At 41.6% G+C, this 13404-nt stretch overlaps 1 long non-coding RNA gene across 1 annotated transcript in view; it reads right to left on the reverse strand.

The window, feature by feature from the left end:
- Positions 1–309: 309 nt before the first annotated feature.
- LOC137141363 (uncharacterized) overlaps positions 310–13404 on the reverse strand; it is a 128424-nt gene continuing 115329 nt past the window's right edge. Inside the window, exon 3 of the long non-coding RNA XR_010916605.1 lies at positions 310–752. This is a non-coding gene — a long non-coding RNA (uncharacterized lncRNA). The remainder of the gene's footprint in view (positions 753–13404) is intronic.

Below are 13404 nucleotides of genomic sequence, written 5' to 3' on the forward strand. Positions count from 1 at the left end.
AATGTAGCCAAGTATAAAAGCTATTTCATTTGCAAGAGACAGGAAAAGATTTTATATGTCCTAAAATTTCCTAGCCCTGTTTCTCTTCTGTTCCTGCTATGCTGTCCACTCACACCCTACAAGAATTTGTACAAATACCAGTTTCTTCAGGTATTGCTCTTCTTTAAAATAAGGTATCCAATCAGGAAATAGAAACCATACCATGTGACTTAAATAATAATAATAATCACTTGCACAGATTGCTTTCTTAATTCTTCATACAAAAATCAAAAGAGCAAAATACTACATCAATTAGAAATAGTGAACATCTTCATAAAGATCAATCATTTAATGGACAAATCGAAAACAGAAAAAGGACCAAACCTGAATACATTATTTAGATCTGGATTTCACAGTTTTCCTTAATTTCAGAGTTGTTCAGAACCAGGATTTTGATTTGGTCTTGTCCCCTCACACACTGAGCCTTATCTCTGTTATAATGCTACTAGAAAGTACTGTGTCCAATTGTTGAATTATTGTCTCTGATATGATTTATTTATTTTAAACTGTCAGAACAAGAGGAATTAGCTATACCTTCACGGTGCTATTTAAATCTTCGCTTTTGTAATAAATAACTTTTAAAAAATAATTCTTTTGTTTTAAAGTAATATTCCACTTCTTTTCAGCAGTCCTATTTCTTTCATTTTCATTGTTGGTGATCTTCAAGTCTGCCATCAGTCTGTCTGGAGTAACTATTGCCACAGCTTCCTTCTCTGAAAGAGACACGCAAGAAGAAAGTGTAGTGATTTGGCAGGTTACTGCCCATAATTGACATCTAGGTGGATAAACCTTTGGAGAGCTTTAGAATTAGTTTAGACCCAAGCATAGGAAGAATGAGCTCTAATTTACTAGGTATTGCCTACAGCAGAGATGTCCAATACCCAGCCCATGAGCCAGTTCTGACTCAATGGAGTTACATTAACCCTTTCTGCCAAAATAATCAGATTTTGCCAGCTTCAAACACAAATATTAAGTATCTGTGGCTGTGAAGAGAACCTTCTGAACACGAAATGATATAGCTTTCTTTTAGACACCCAGATATGGCAGCTATAAGGCTTTATATAGAGTGGGATCTTTCAAACCTGTATTTCCCAATGGATAGAGCTACGGCAGTTGCAATAACAGCGCAAACTGTAGTGTAAACCAAGGCATCCACTATATTCTGAGCAGGATTCGATGACAACAATACAATCGCTGAGTTCTGTCTAAACTACAGCTTGCATCAGACTACCACTATTGAGAACTACAGGTCTGGAAATCCACATCAGACATGCTCTTTGAAAGAGATAAACTGTCATATTAAACATGAATATTCCATTGAGATGAAAACTAATGATGACACTTCAGTGGCCAGATGTTCACATAATTTGGAGACCCACTTGTGCACTTACATTAGGTAATCACATGTACAAATGGACAAATTAATAAGGCCAGAAATGGTGGTGATTCTAAATGTGCTCTGCATCTTTTCCACACCTTCCTCCACCCTACTGAGTGATTCTGAAATCAATAGTCGCTTAGTAAGAATAAGGCAGATTCTCAGCTGTTGTAAACTGGAATAACTCCATTTACTTACATCACCTGATGATTTATTTCTACAAAATGCAGTTATGAGATAAGGATCATATTCTGATCTAATTTCTGAGCCAATTTCCCATTGTAATCAGTGGAATGAGCTGTTATGGATCAGGGTAATTTTGTAGCCCCAACTAAGAGACCATAAATTAATTCTGTCCTCTCCACAAAGGGAGTTTGGTCAAGCAGGGACAGTGCAGTGACTTAGTGGAATAGTGGAATTTTGCATGAGAAACCTATCCAGGTTATCAAATCCCAGGATGACTCACATGTGATGTGAAAATTCTCACTTTTACATTTTGAATTCTATGGCCTGTGTTATGCAGAAGATCAGACTAGATCATCCTAATGGTATGTTAGGACTTTATAATCTATGAAACATAGGAAGGTCCCAGAAGAGACAGCTGCAACAACTAAAGATCAATGCATAGGAGAGGTCCATGAGAGCAACAGAGGCCTATCTTATCATTATTAGACAGGTTAGCAATGACTATCATTGGAGGAAGCTGAAGGAGCAGCTCTGGAAACTAAATGGATCATTTAAAATATTTCTAAGAAAGTGCTTTGTAACCCTATGTACTACAATAAACTTTTCTCATTATAATAATGTAATGAAAAGATTCAATTTAATAAATCCTGTGCTGTTTCAGGTAAAAAAATTATTAAATGAGAAAAGAAATGGTTTGCTTTGGTTCCACTAAATAAATACTTCCAGAAACTAATTGAAGGAATGAAATTTTAAAAAAACAATCATCTTGTTATATGCTCATGTAGAAGCGGTCAGCACAGTCCGGCTGGGGCGTTGTGACCCTTCCTCGGACCCCAGCTCCGAGGAAGATCACAGCACTCTGCTCAGGGAATTAGCAGCCGGTTTAGGAGTCTATAGCCTGGCCTTCCCACAGGCGGGATGTTTACGCAGTCTATCGCCCCGGCCCTTCGGCAGGGCGGGCAGGCAAGCAGTGGTGCCACTTTCAGTAGCGGTAAGGGAGAGCATGTTCTCCCGGAGTGGCTGGGGAGGGGGACACAGGCCCACCTGTCTCCACTGAGTCAGTGGGGCTCCCGCCACAACACGCTGACGGAGGGGTTTCGCCCCTGACTCAGGCCACTGGCTATGGCCATCCCTGGGCCACTTCCTCCCACCCAATCCCAGGGTACCTGCATCCATGTGTCCCCCTCAGGGTCACTGGGGGAGATGGTGAGCGGGCGTCCGGTGAATCCCTCACCATCGACTGGCAGCAGGTCCAGGAATACCTAAGGGTCATCGGCAAGGGGTAATTCCTCCAGGTCGCAGGGTCCCAGGGGTTCCTCCAGTCTGGTAGGGCTAGTCCACACCGGTGGGTCCTCCACGCCAGGCAGCTCTTCCAGGTCAGGGCCAGGCTCCGGCGGTTTTTTCCATCCAGCGGGCGGTGTTAGCTTTTCCAAGCTAGGAGGGTCCAGCGGCCCTTCCCAGTCAACAGGGGCCCTCTCCAGTTCTCCGGGCCGGGCAGCCCTACTTGGTCAACCGGGTCAGGCAGCTCCCTCCAGTCACTCGGGCCGGGCAGATCCAGCCAGGGTTGAAGGCTCCAGTCAGCAGGGCATCTCTGCCACACAGCTGCGGGGCCTGGATCAGGCCTAGGCTGCAGCCTCCATGAAGATGCATCTGCCTCCTGTGGCAGCCGTCCCCTAACTGAGCTGCTGGGCCTGTCTTTTATACTGCCAGCCCTGGGCCTGGCTCCACCCCTCTGCTTCCGGGTGGCTGTGCCTGCAGGGGCTGGTTCTGTCCAGCGGAGGCAGAGCGACCCTTCCTTGGGCCCAGGTTCCGAGGATGGCCACAGCGCCTTGCTACAGCTCACTTGTGAAGAAATAAAACTGTCTAGACTAAAACATTTTCTACTATGCTACAATGAGCAGACTCCATGAAGCCTGTCTAGGGAAACACACATGGAAAAAGAACAAACTGTGCTGGCACAACAGTGTGGGAACGTGCATTGCCTATCACAGCTTCACTAGCACTCAATGTATCACCACAGGGGATGGTGAGGTGGGAGGATAGAGAGATGACTCCACATAACATTCTACCCTTACAGTGTCTCATTTGGGCAAATTGTGCTTTCATGTATGTTAGAACAGTTCTCAATAATAGAATCTATAAACAGGGAGGCTAAAAATGGAACGGCAAATTCTACACTGATATGCTGATAGTGCAAGTCTATTTGGCCAGAACGTCTGAGGCTTTAGAAGTCAGAATGAAAAGTTAAGGGGGGAGAATGGGACATTTTCCATTCATGTAAAACACAAAACGTTTGACTCACGCTAGACTGCTTTAGGATACGACCATAAAAATAAAAGTACTCCAGGAGAGTATAGACATACTGTGTGCTAAAAGGAGCTTGTTTGGTTGTTTGTTCCGACATGTTTACAAATGGCAGTCTGTGTTGTTGCCCCCTCCCAGGCAGAAGAAAATACTCAGTAGCAGAAAAGGCAGGTTGAGCAAAGAAATGCATGCTAAACTCACCAAGAAACAGCTAGAAGAGCTGAGTGCACTGCATGGTCTCTCAGCTGCTGCTCAGTAGAAATCGGAGCTAGAAATGCTCACATGCTGTGAGACAGGATGAGGCATCCGCTCCAAACCAGGGGCCAGAAGGAGACCAAGCAGATGGTAGTCCAGATGATTGCACAGAGGTAGTGGTAATGGCAAGAGGTGCAGAGCTATGGAGGCTGGAGTGGAAAAGGCTGCTTGTGGAGGTGAGATGGATGGAGCTGGTGGTCAGGCACAACAGTGAGCAGGCAGAGCTGCAGCAAGACCAGCTGACCAGAACAAATAGCTTAAAGTAATTTAGAAGCAGGTCAAGTCACGTACATGGGATCTAGGAGAAAGGACATAAGGATGTGCCTGATCAACAGCTAGCAGACAAATGATGGACCCCATCATTCTACCTGTAGCTTGAGTCATTGTGGAACCTAAAGGTTCTTCTGGGATTCTGAATGGGAATGTGGAAAGCTATTTTTCCTGATGTGTTATTTTTGTAGTGATGCACCAGAGTTAAACTCAGAGAGCTCATGTACAAGCCCGCCACAGGCAGACCAGTGGTCCAGGGGGCAAACTTGCTATTCATCTTCACCAGGGAAACTGAGATAATGCTGAGTGTCTGTGGCACAGCTAAGAGGTGCTGTGGCCCAGAATCTGCAGGGACCCGTGTGTCCCTGGTTCTTCTAGGAAATGCCGTGGGCTAGAACCTTGGGAGCAGGGAAACTAGGTCTGGATGGTCCCCACAATGTCACTGTCCTAGTGGATTGGGGGTGGAGGTAATCTTTTGACATGCAATCCAAAACAGGGAGGGGTTGTGGCTCTCAAGGATAGGACCTGGGCAGCCTGGCATCAGGCCATGGGGCTGGGGGCCATTTACCAGGAATCAGGCAAGGTTGGAACACCAGTAGATCAGAATCAAGGCACAAACCAGAGGGCTGGGATCAATAGTCAATCATCAAGAGTCAGGCCAAGTCAGGCTACAGGGAGGTCAGGACTCGGCAACAAAACCAGAGGACAGGAACCAAGATGCAGTCCCAAGGATCAGGTAGAGTCAGGATACTGGAGATCAGGATCTGAAGGCCAGTGGATCCCCTGGCTGAATTCTAACACAGACATGGAACACAGGCAAATCAGAGGCTGCAACTGTGAGACAGCTGAGGTGGGGTGGAGAATTGCTTCTCCCATGACTATTGAAAGAACCCCCTTGCTTGGTGCCTGATTATTTGGGTTTGGCATAAGTAAACAGTAGACCATGGCAAGGTGAAGCCCAGTTATGCAGACAACTTTCTGGTTCTTCCTCTGGCTTAAATAAGGCTGTGATCCAATCAGAAACCTTGGATCTCTGCCAATCAGAGCATCGGGGCAGGGTTTGTGCCCCAGGTGGGCTTTATGGACCCAGGTTTCTGCTGCTTTCTGTGAGCTTCTGTGTGGAAGACTGGAGTGTGACAAATCCCAGGTGCTCCTTGGACCCATGTTTGAGGCCCATGGGCCCTGACAATGACACCACCTGCTATGTAACCCTCAGTGCCTTAAATGCTCTGCAGCTGTGGTTCACAGCCTGGACACCAGCAGACAAGCATGCAGTATCCTGAGTATCACCGTGCTGTTGGTTCATTGCTTCTGACCCCAGCAACCTGCCATAACACAATAGTCAACCCTAGTTTCCACCTAGTTATACCTTGCATTATGGCCCAAATACATTTCCAGTCCCAAATTTCCCCCAAACCAACTGTCCTGAAGTATCCACTCCTTTCCTGGATTACACAGAGAAATAATAGGGTTTGTTTGCCCCTTAAAGAGACAATACACAGCAGCTTGCCACAATAAGTGGAGTTAACAATTACTTCATTTAAAACACAGCACTGGTATGGTTTAGATTAAAATAAACAAGTTTATTAACAAGAGGACATAGGTTAAGTGATACCAGGTAAAAGAAATAAAGATAGATATGGTTACAAGCAAATAAAAATACACATCTAAAAAATCTAAAACTTAGTCTGGCAAGGCAAAGTCTTTGTTTAAGATGTTTTCACTCACCAACTATCCTCGGTCCAGCAAGGCTGGCTGACTGTGGGTCATGATCTTCCACAGAAGTACAAGGTGCTGGTTTCCCTCATCATCTAAGTTGGAGTCTCTTTCTGTCTTTTATATTCCCAGAGAATTGTCTTTGTTTTCAAAGTTAAGAAGGCCTCCTGGAGACTCTGTGGGGTGCAGGAGCCACAGTAATTCTCTGCCTCTCAAGTTCAAGAAAGGCTGTCTTCCTAAACTTGTTCTAGTAACATTATACAAAGAATTCATTACTTCACATATAAGGTTAGCACATTCATACAATGATATTAATAATATTTCCCACCCTTGGATGTATATATACAGTCATAAGAAGCTGGATATGAGTCAGCAGTGTGCCCTGGTTGCCAAGAAGGCTAATAGCATGTTGGGCTGCATTAGTAGGAGCATTGCCAGCAGATCTCGGGAAGTGATTATTCCCCTCTATTCAGCATTAGTGAGGCCACATTTGGAGTATTGTGTCCAGTTTTGGGCCCCCCATTACAAAAAGGATGTGGACAAGTTGGAGAGAGTCCAGTGGAGGGCAATAAAAATGGTTAGGGGACTGGAGCACAAGACTTATGAGGAGAGGCTGAGGGAACTAGGCTTGTTTAGTCTGCAGAAGAGAAGAATGAGGGAAGATTTGATAGCAGCCTTTAACTACCTGAAAGGGGGTTCCAGGGAGGATGGAGCTAGGCTGTTCTGTGTGGTGGCAGATGACAGAACAAGGAGCAAAGGTCTCAAATTGCAGTGGATGAGATCAAGGTTGGACATTAGGAAAATGTTTTTCACTAGGAGGGTGGTGAAGCACTGGAATGGGTTACCTAGAGAGGTGGTGAAATCTCCATCTTTAGAGGCTTTTAAGATGCTGCTTTACAAAACACTCACTGGGATTATTTAGCTGAGGTTAGTCCTGCTTTGAGCAGGGGGTTGGACTAGATGACCTCCTGAGGTCCCTTCCAATTCTATGATTCTATGATATACCTCCTATCTGTGGTTTCCACTTCATGCATCTGACCAAGTGGGTTGCAGCCCACGAAAGCTTATGCCCACAGAAATTTGTTAATCTTTAAGGTGCTCCAGGACTCTCGTTGTTTTTATTAATGATCAGTGTGCTATTAGTTTTTAGATGATACCTGAAAAGGCATATTTTGTGCATCATTGTAATAGTATGGGAGGTGTGAATACTGGGGTGCTTAATGTCATGGGGGGAAGCAGTAGACATGATTTTATCAAGGCTTATGATGCAATCCCACATAACATTCTCATAAGCAAACTAGGGAATTGTGGTTTAGATGAATTTACTATAAGGTTGGTACATAACTGCCTGAAAAACTGTACTCAAAAGGTAGTTATCAATGGTTCACTTTCAAACAGGGAGGATATATCAAGTGGGGTCCTGCAGGGTCTGTCCTGGGTCTGGTATTATTCAATATTTTCAATCATGGCTTGAATAATGGAGTGGAGAGTATGCTTATAAAATCTGCAGATTACACCACGCTGGGAGGGAGGGATTGCATGCACTTTGGAGAACAGTATTAGAATTCAAAAGAATTGATAAATTGGAGAATTAGTCTGAAAACAACAAGATGAAATTCAATAAAGACAAGTGCAAATTACTACACTTAGGAAGGAAAAATCAAATGTCCTACTGCAAAATGGGGAATAACTGGCTAGTCAGTAGAGCCGCTGAAAAGGAGCTGGGAGTTATTGGGAATTACAAATTAAATTTGAACCAATAAAGTGGTGCAGCTGAAAAAAAGCCTAATATCATTCTAAAGCATATTAACAGGAATGTCACATGTAAGACACAAGAAGTAATTGTCTCTACTCAGCACTGATGAAACCTCAGCTGGAGTACTGTGTCCAGCTCTGGGCATCACATTTTAAGAAAGATGTGGATAAATTGGAGAGAGTTCAGAGCACAGCAACCAAAATGATAAAAGGTTTAGAAAACCTGACATATGAGGAAAGGTCAAAAAAACCTGAGCACGTTTAGTCTTGAGAAAAGAAGACTCAGAGGGGAATTGATAATAGTCTTCAAATTTGTTAAGGGCTGTTACAAAAGAGGATGATGATCAGTTGTTCTTCATAGCCGTTGAAGGCAAGACAAGAAGTAATTGGATTACGCGGCAGGAAAGGAGATTTACTTTTGATATTAGGGAAAACTTTCTAACTATAAGGATATTAGAAAGACAAGGTGGGTGAGGTAATATATTTTATTAAACCTATGTCTGTTGGTGAGAGTTGATCCAATAAAAAGATATTATGTCATGTACCTTGTCTCTCTAATATCCTGGAACCAGCATGGCTACAACACTGCAAATAACTATAAGGATAGTTAAGCACTGGAATAGGTTTCCAAAGGAGATTTTGAAATCCCCATTGTTGGAGGTTTCTTAAGAAGAGGTTAGACAAACACCAGTCAGGGATTCTCTAGGTAGATTTGATCCTGCCTCAGCAAAGGAAGGGACTGGAATAAATTACCTCTCAAGCCCTGCATTTCAATGATTCTATGATTTTTCAACGCAGAATAGGAAAAATGTGTGAAATTTCAGATTTTTTCATTAAATAAAAATCTTGTTTTCTGGTCACCCTTAATTCAGTGTGAGTAAGGGTATCATAGATTTATATCTCCAGTAAAGATTCATGCTTAAGGCTTCATCATAGCTTCTGTAATAATGGCAAGTCCCTTTCAGACCACTATATTATTGTAACTTAAGAACCTCAACACTTAATGGTAGTTTACTGAAACTTCATACAAGAGTTGTGAGAATGCCCAAGCTGTTATCTGCAGCATCTCTGCTAATAGAACAATATTAAACCTAAGGCATGGATTTGCCTTCAGTAAAACTGTACAGGCAGTAGTCTAATCTACTTATTCAGTTTCAAGGTGAACCAGCAAGAATGAAAAATGCTAGTAATACAGACTTCAGAGACCTTCAAGAGGAGGGGAGGTGTTGCAGGAGTTTTTTTCCTTATTTATAACTGAAGGAAAATGATGACCACAATATCCATGGCTACATTTGATAAAATGGGTTTATTTTATTAGTACTCGTGGATCTTCCATGGGCACCCAATGAAGTTTGAATGGTCATATCAGGACACCACAAACTTCTTGCAGTGCTAGGTTGTGCCAATTAGTGCAGTAGAGGGCAGTGTGGAATGTACAATTGACTGTCTCCTTCTCTTGCATGCCAGGCCTATTCTGTGTTCTCCTCCTATATCATATGTATTGTGTAGGGGTCAGGGTCAATTTAGCCTGCAGTTTTAAGGAATAGCTAATCTCATGCCATTTTGAGGCAGGGAGGTGAGGGATCTCTTCCTCATCCCGATTCAGCTTTCTTGTACATAGCCATTTCTTCCCCCACTCCGCTTTATCCTCAATGAATACCAATCTAGGCTCTCCCTAGATGAGCAACAGGGCTTTCAAGGAAAATGTATTGGCTTGTATAAACTATCTTCTCAAAAACAGTTAAAATGTGTACAAAATAAGCCAATTCAGAAAGAGACAATTGTGTAAAGATGTGAGCCATGAAAAGGAACAACTAAGAAAAAGAGTAGTCATTTAAAAACTCCAAGTTAAACAAGATACAATAAAGCTATACTGCCTATTTTACCCAGACCACCTTCTGGGTCTCAGAAATTGTCCTTTTCTCATTCAAACTTTTCTGCTTTAATTTGACTCCCAGCTTCAACGAAAAGTTAATATTTTTTTCTCTGTACTTTGCAGACTGTTGCTGAATTCTGCAACACAGTTAGTTATCTGATCTCTTTCTAGTAGCTCACTATTTGTTAACAAAAACTAACTTTGCTCAGGCTCACAAAGATGCAATGTTTAGCTGAAAATGGATTTTTATCCCAGTGAGAAATCCTTCACATTCAACAGATTGTTTTCCCTGCTTTGCCTTCAAATCCAGCTGCTGGTAGTTGTCTTTTTATTTGTTTTTCTTTTGACTAATGTAACACCTGCAAATTCCTATGACTTTTAATTCCAAACAGTATGGGGCCACATCCTGAGTAGTGTAAATTGGTATGGCTCCATTGGCTTCATGAGAATCTGGCCAACTACCTGCCTTGCGTTCAGAAGTCAGTTAATTTTTTAAGGGATTTTATTAAAAGTTTAACATATTTCTCATTCATTGAACACACCATTAAAAATCTGTTCCCAGATTCCACTTGACAAGCCAAAGGAGCAACAAAAAAACCTGAATTTTGGGGACCACACCTTCAATTTAGTTCCCTAGAACATCTCTCTTTCTGCAAATTCCATTCTGACTGGCATGGTGCAAGGAAGATATTTTTGACAGGCAAAAATGTCCATGAAGAATAACTTCAGACAGGATGATATAGTCAGACTACTATTATAGGTTGATGTGTAAGGTCTTTTTCTCCTTCCTGGAACATGAGTTTCCCCTCTTCAAGCAAAATTTTGTTATCTTCTTCCTCTGGATTTACTACCCTTCAAAGTCACCTTCCCTACTACTCATTGCTTCCAGAAGGAAGATAACAGAATAGGAATCTTTGTCTTGTAAATTCCCTTTGATTACTGATGAGGTAGTTATCAGACCTGCTCCCAATTTTTTGCCTCAGAACTGCCGCTCTTTGAATTAGAATCAAGAAGTTTATTTCCTTTGCTGTGGACCAGAGAGACTGTCTTCTTGGCAGCATATCAACGTAATCTTCTCAAGTCGAATTTCAGTTTTATTCGCTGAGGGAGCTTCATTCTGCAAGCTGAGAATTACTCTAAGTCTCTTCAACTGTGCTTTCTTGATGAAGTTTTCAATATCTTTCTACAGAAAAGCAAAGGTTTCCTAGGCACCTTTTCAAGAAGCCATCTCCAGATGTTGACTGTTTTGCTAACTGTTCTCTTTCTCCAATTTCCTTTTTTCCTGGGAAAGTTGGAGTGAGACAATTCTTGTATCAGCTGCAGTCTTCACATTCCTTTGACCTTTTTCTTTCAAGCTTCAGGCCTGGGTATGGCACAGAAGGTCCTCAGAAAGGGATACACTAATAAGCTCCAGCAAGGGAAGAGGGTATTAAACATTCAAAACATCAACAAGGACCTAAAAACGGCTAGTGAAAGAGCCAAGGCAAAAGATTTAAGAAGTACATAAATTGTAAGCTGATTTCCATTCTGGGAAGTAGAGTGGTCTGTGCTATCTCCAACAAATCCGAAAGGAAATGGGGTGGGATAACCAGCTCCCATCTCTAATTTCTAAGGGCTAATTTTCAGGCAGTCTCTGAATTTACATCTACAGTTTATCATGCGCAATACCCACATATGCACATGCAGTCAGGCAAAGTTAGATATCCAGTGAACTGATTTGTGCATGTAAATACCCAGCTATTGAAATCATAGACATAATTTGGGAGGCCAGATTAGAAAATGTTGCCTTATGAACTGCAGTCTGTTAACTACAACCTTTATATGGTCAATTTCTTCACAAGCAAGGATACAATAAATGCTTGCTGGGTCAAATGCATCCTTCGTGAACCTCCTTTGAAAGCAGGGAAGAAATTGCCCCATACAACTTGTAATCTGAGATACAGTTCATGGGAATGTTTACTCTGTTTCTAGTCAGTTTGATGTGTTTATTTAACTAAGGTATTTCTTTAGTATTGCTATATATCTGTAGGATTCCTAGTTTGAAAATCATTGCTAGTTTGTGATGGAGTTTAGTATGGAAGATTTATTTCTGCTCTTTTATTTTTTAATTCTTTTAATGTTTTATTAAAGTAAGCCCTCAAGCGCTGCATATACTTGTGGCCACTCATTTGCATGATGTACTGTTGGTGGAATGTTGTGGTCAGTTCATTTTTTAATTAAATCGTTTCCTTTTGACCTGTAATTGGTGAGTCATTCACCTGTTGTCATTTCAATATCTTGGGTTATACATTTTCCTCTATGGTTCCTATTTTTGTTCAAGCACAGCGACTTTTGGGAGCATAGGAGAGAACCATAATGAAATGCCAAGTTAAATGCGAGTGATAGGTTTGTTTATCTGGCCCAGTCTTGTTTTTCTTAAAGTCTGAGCCACACAGCTGTTGAATGGGCTCCTATTGGGTTATTATGGAAATATATCTCAGATATCAAGGTCATAGCTTTCACGTTGAGTTTTGTTTATCATTTTTGGTCCAGATGCTGACTAGTGTAAATCTACATAGTCACACTGAAAAAAACAGTGACAGTTTTATAAAGGAACTATGGTAATTTACACCAACTGAAGATCTGGCCTCTTCAGTCTACATTAAGCGTTTATTTCCTTCAGTCTCCTCTTTCAGTTACCTATTCCCAAATTCTAATGTATCCATTTCTTTATCCTCTTCGCATTCAGAATTACAGAAAGGAATATTATTTAACCACATTGTATTCAGAAGAGACCATGGTATGTGTGGTCCATAAATCTTCCTCTCACTTGTCTCTACAAGCTATAAATTTGTGTTTTGTTTGCTGAAAAAGTAGTTTGGACTTTCAGGAAGATTTTTGCAGGTTTTTGCTAGTTTTCATAAATTTTTGCAAATGCTCACACTATTTCCTGCAAGTCTCTGCTAATTTTCACTGTGTACTTGTTCAAGACCAAAGAAGATAAGTAGAAAATCCTTCCATGTCTGCCCCTTTCTGTCCAGCATAGTTTATTTTATCCAAAACCTTTACTCCTTTATAAAACTCCTTGAACATACATTTAGAATGGAAAAACGGTCTAGTGGTTATATCACGGGTGTGGGAATCAAGAGATTCTTAAGCTATAAGGCCAGAAGGGATCATTATGATCATCTACTTTCACCATTTGCGTAACACAGACCATAGAATCTCACCCTGTAATTTTTGCATCAAGCCCATAACTTCTGTTTTGGATGTCTTTCCAAAAGATATGCTATAGGCACTCTTTATTTAAAGACTTCAAATAATGGAGAATTCATCCCAGCCTTACGTAGTTTCTATTCCGAGATGTCATTATCTTGCTGTGTGACTTTTGCAAGTCATTTCAGCCACCTGCCTTAGGTTCCCCACCTGTAAAATGTGGATAAGTATAGTTTACGATACCTCCCTAGAGCACAAATATTATTAAAATCCACTCTGATTATAACAAAGTAGGCTTTAATTGTTATCTGATTCTGGCACCTACTGTCTAGGCAAAAGAAAGTTTCAAACTGGGCTGTCCAGAGCAGACCAAAACAAACAGCAATTTCCATATATAGTTTTAATCCTCATATATAGAATAAAGGATAAT

The sequence above is a fragment of the Emydura macquarii genome, unplaced genomic scaffold (assembly GCF_026122565.2).
Source record: "Emydura macquarii macquarii isolate MOO-44397 ecotype Brisbane River unplaced genomic scaffold, CSIRO-AGI_Emac_v2 contig_3044, whole genome shotgun sequence".
In the NCBI taxonomy this organism is placed as follows: domain Eukaryota; kingdom Metazoa; phylum Chordata; order Testudines; family Chelidae; genus Emydura; species Emydura macquarii.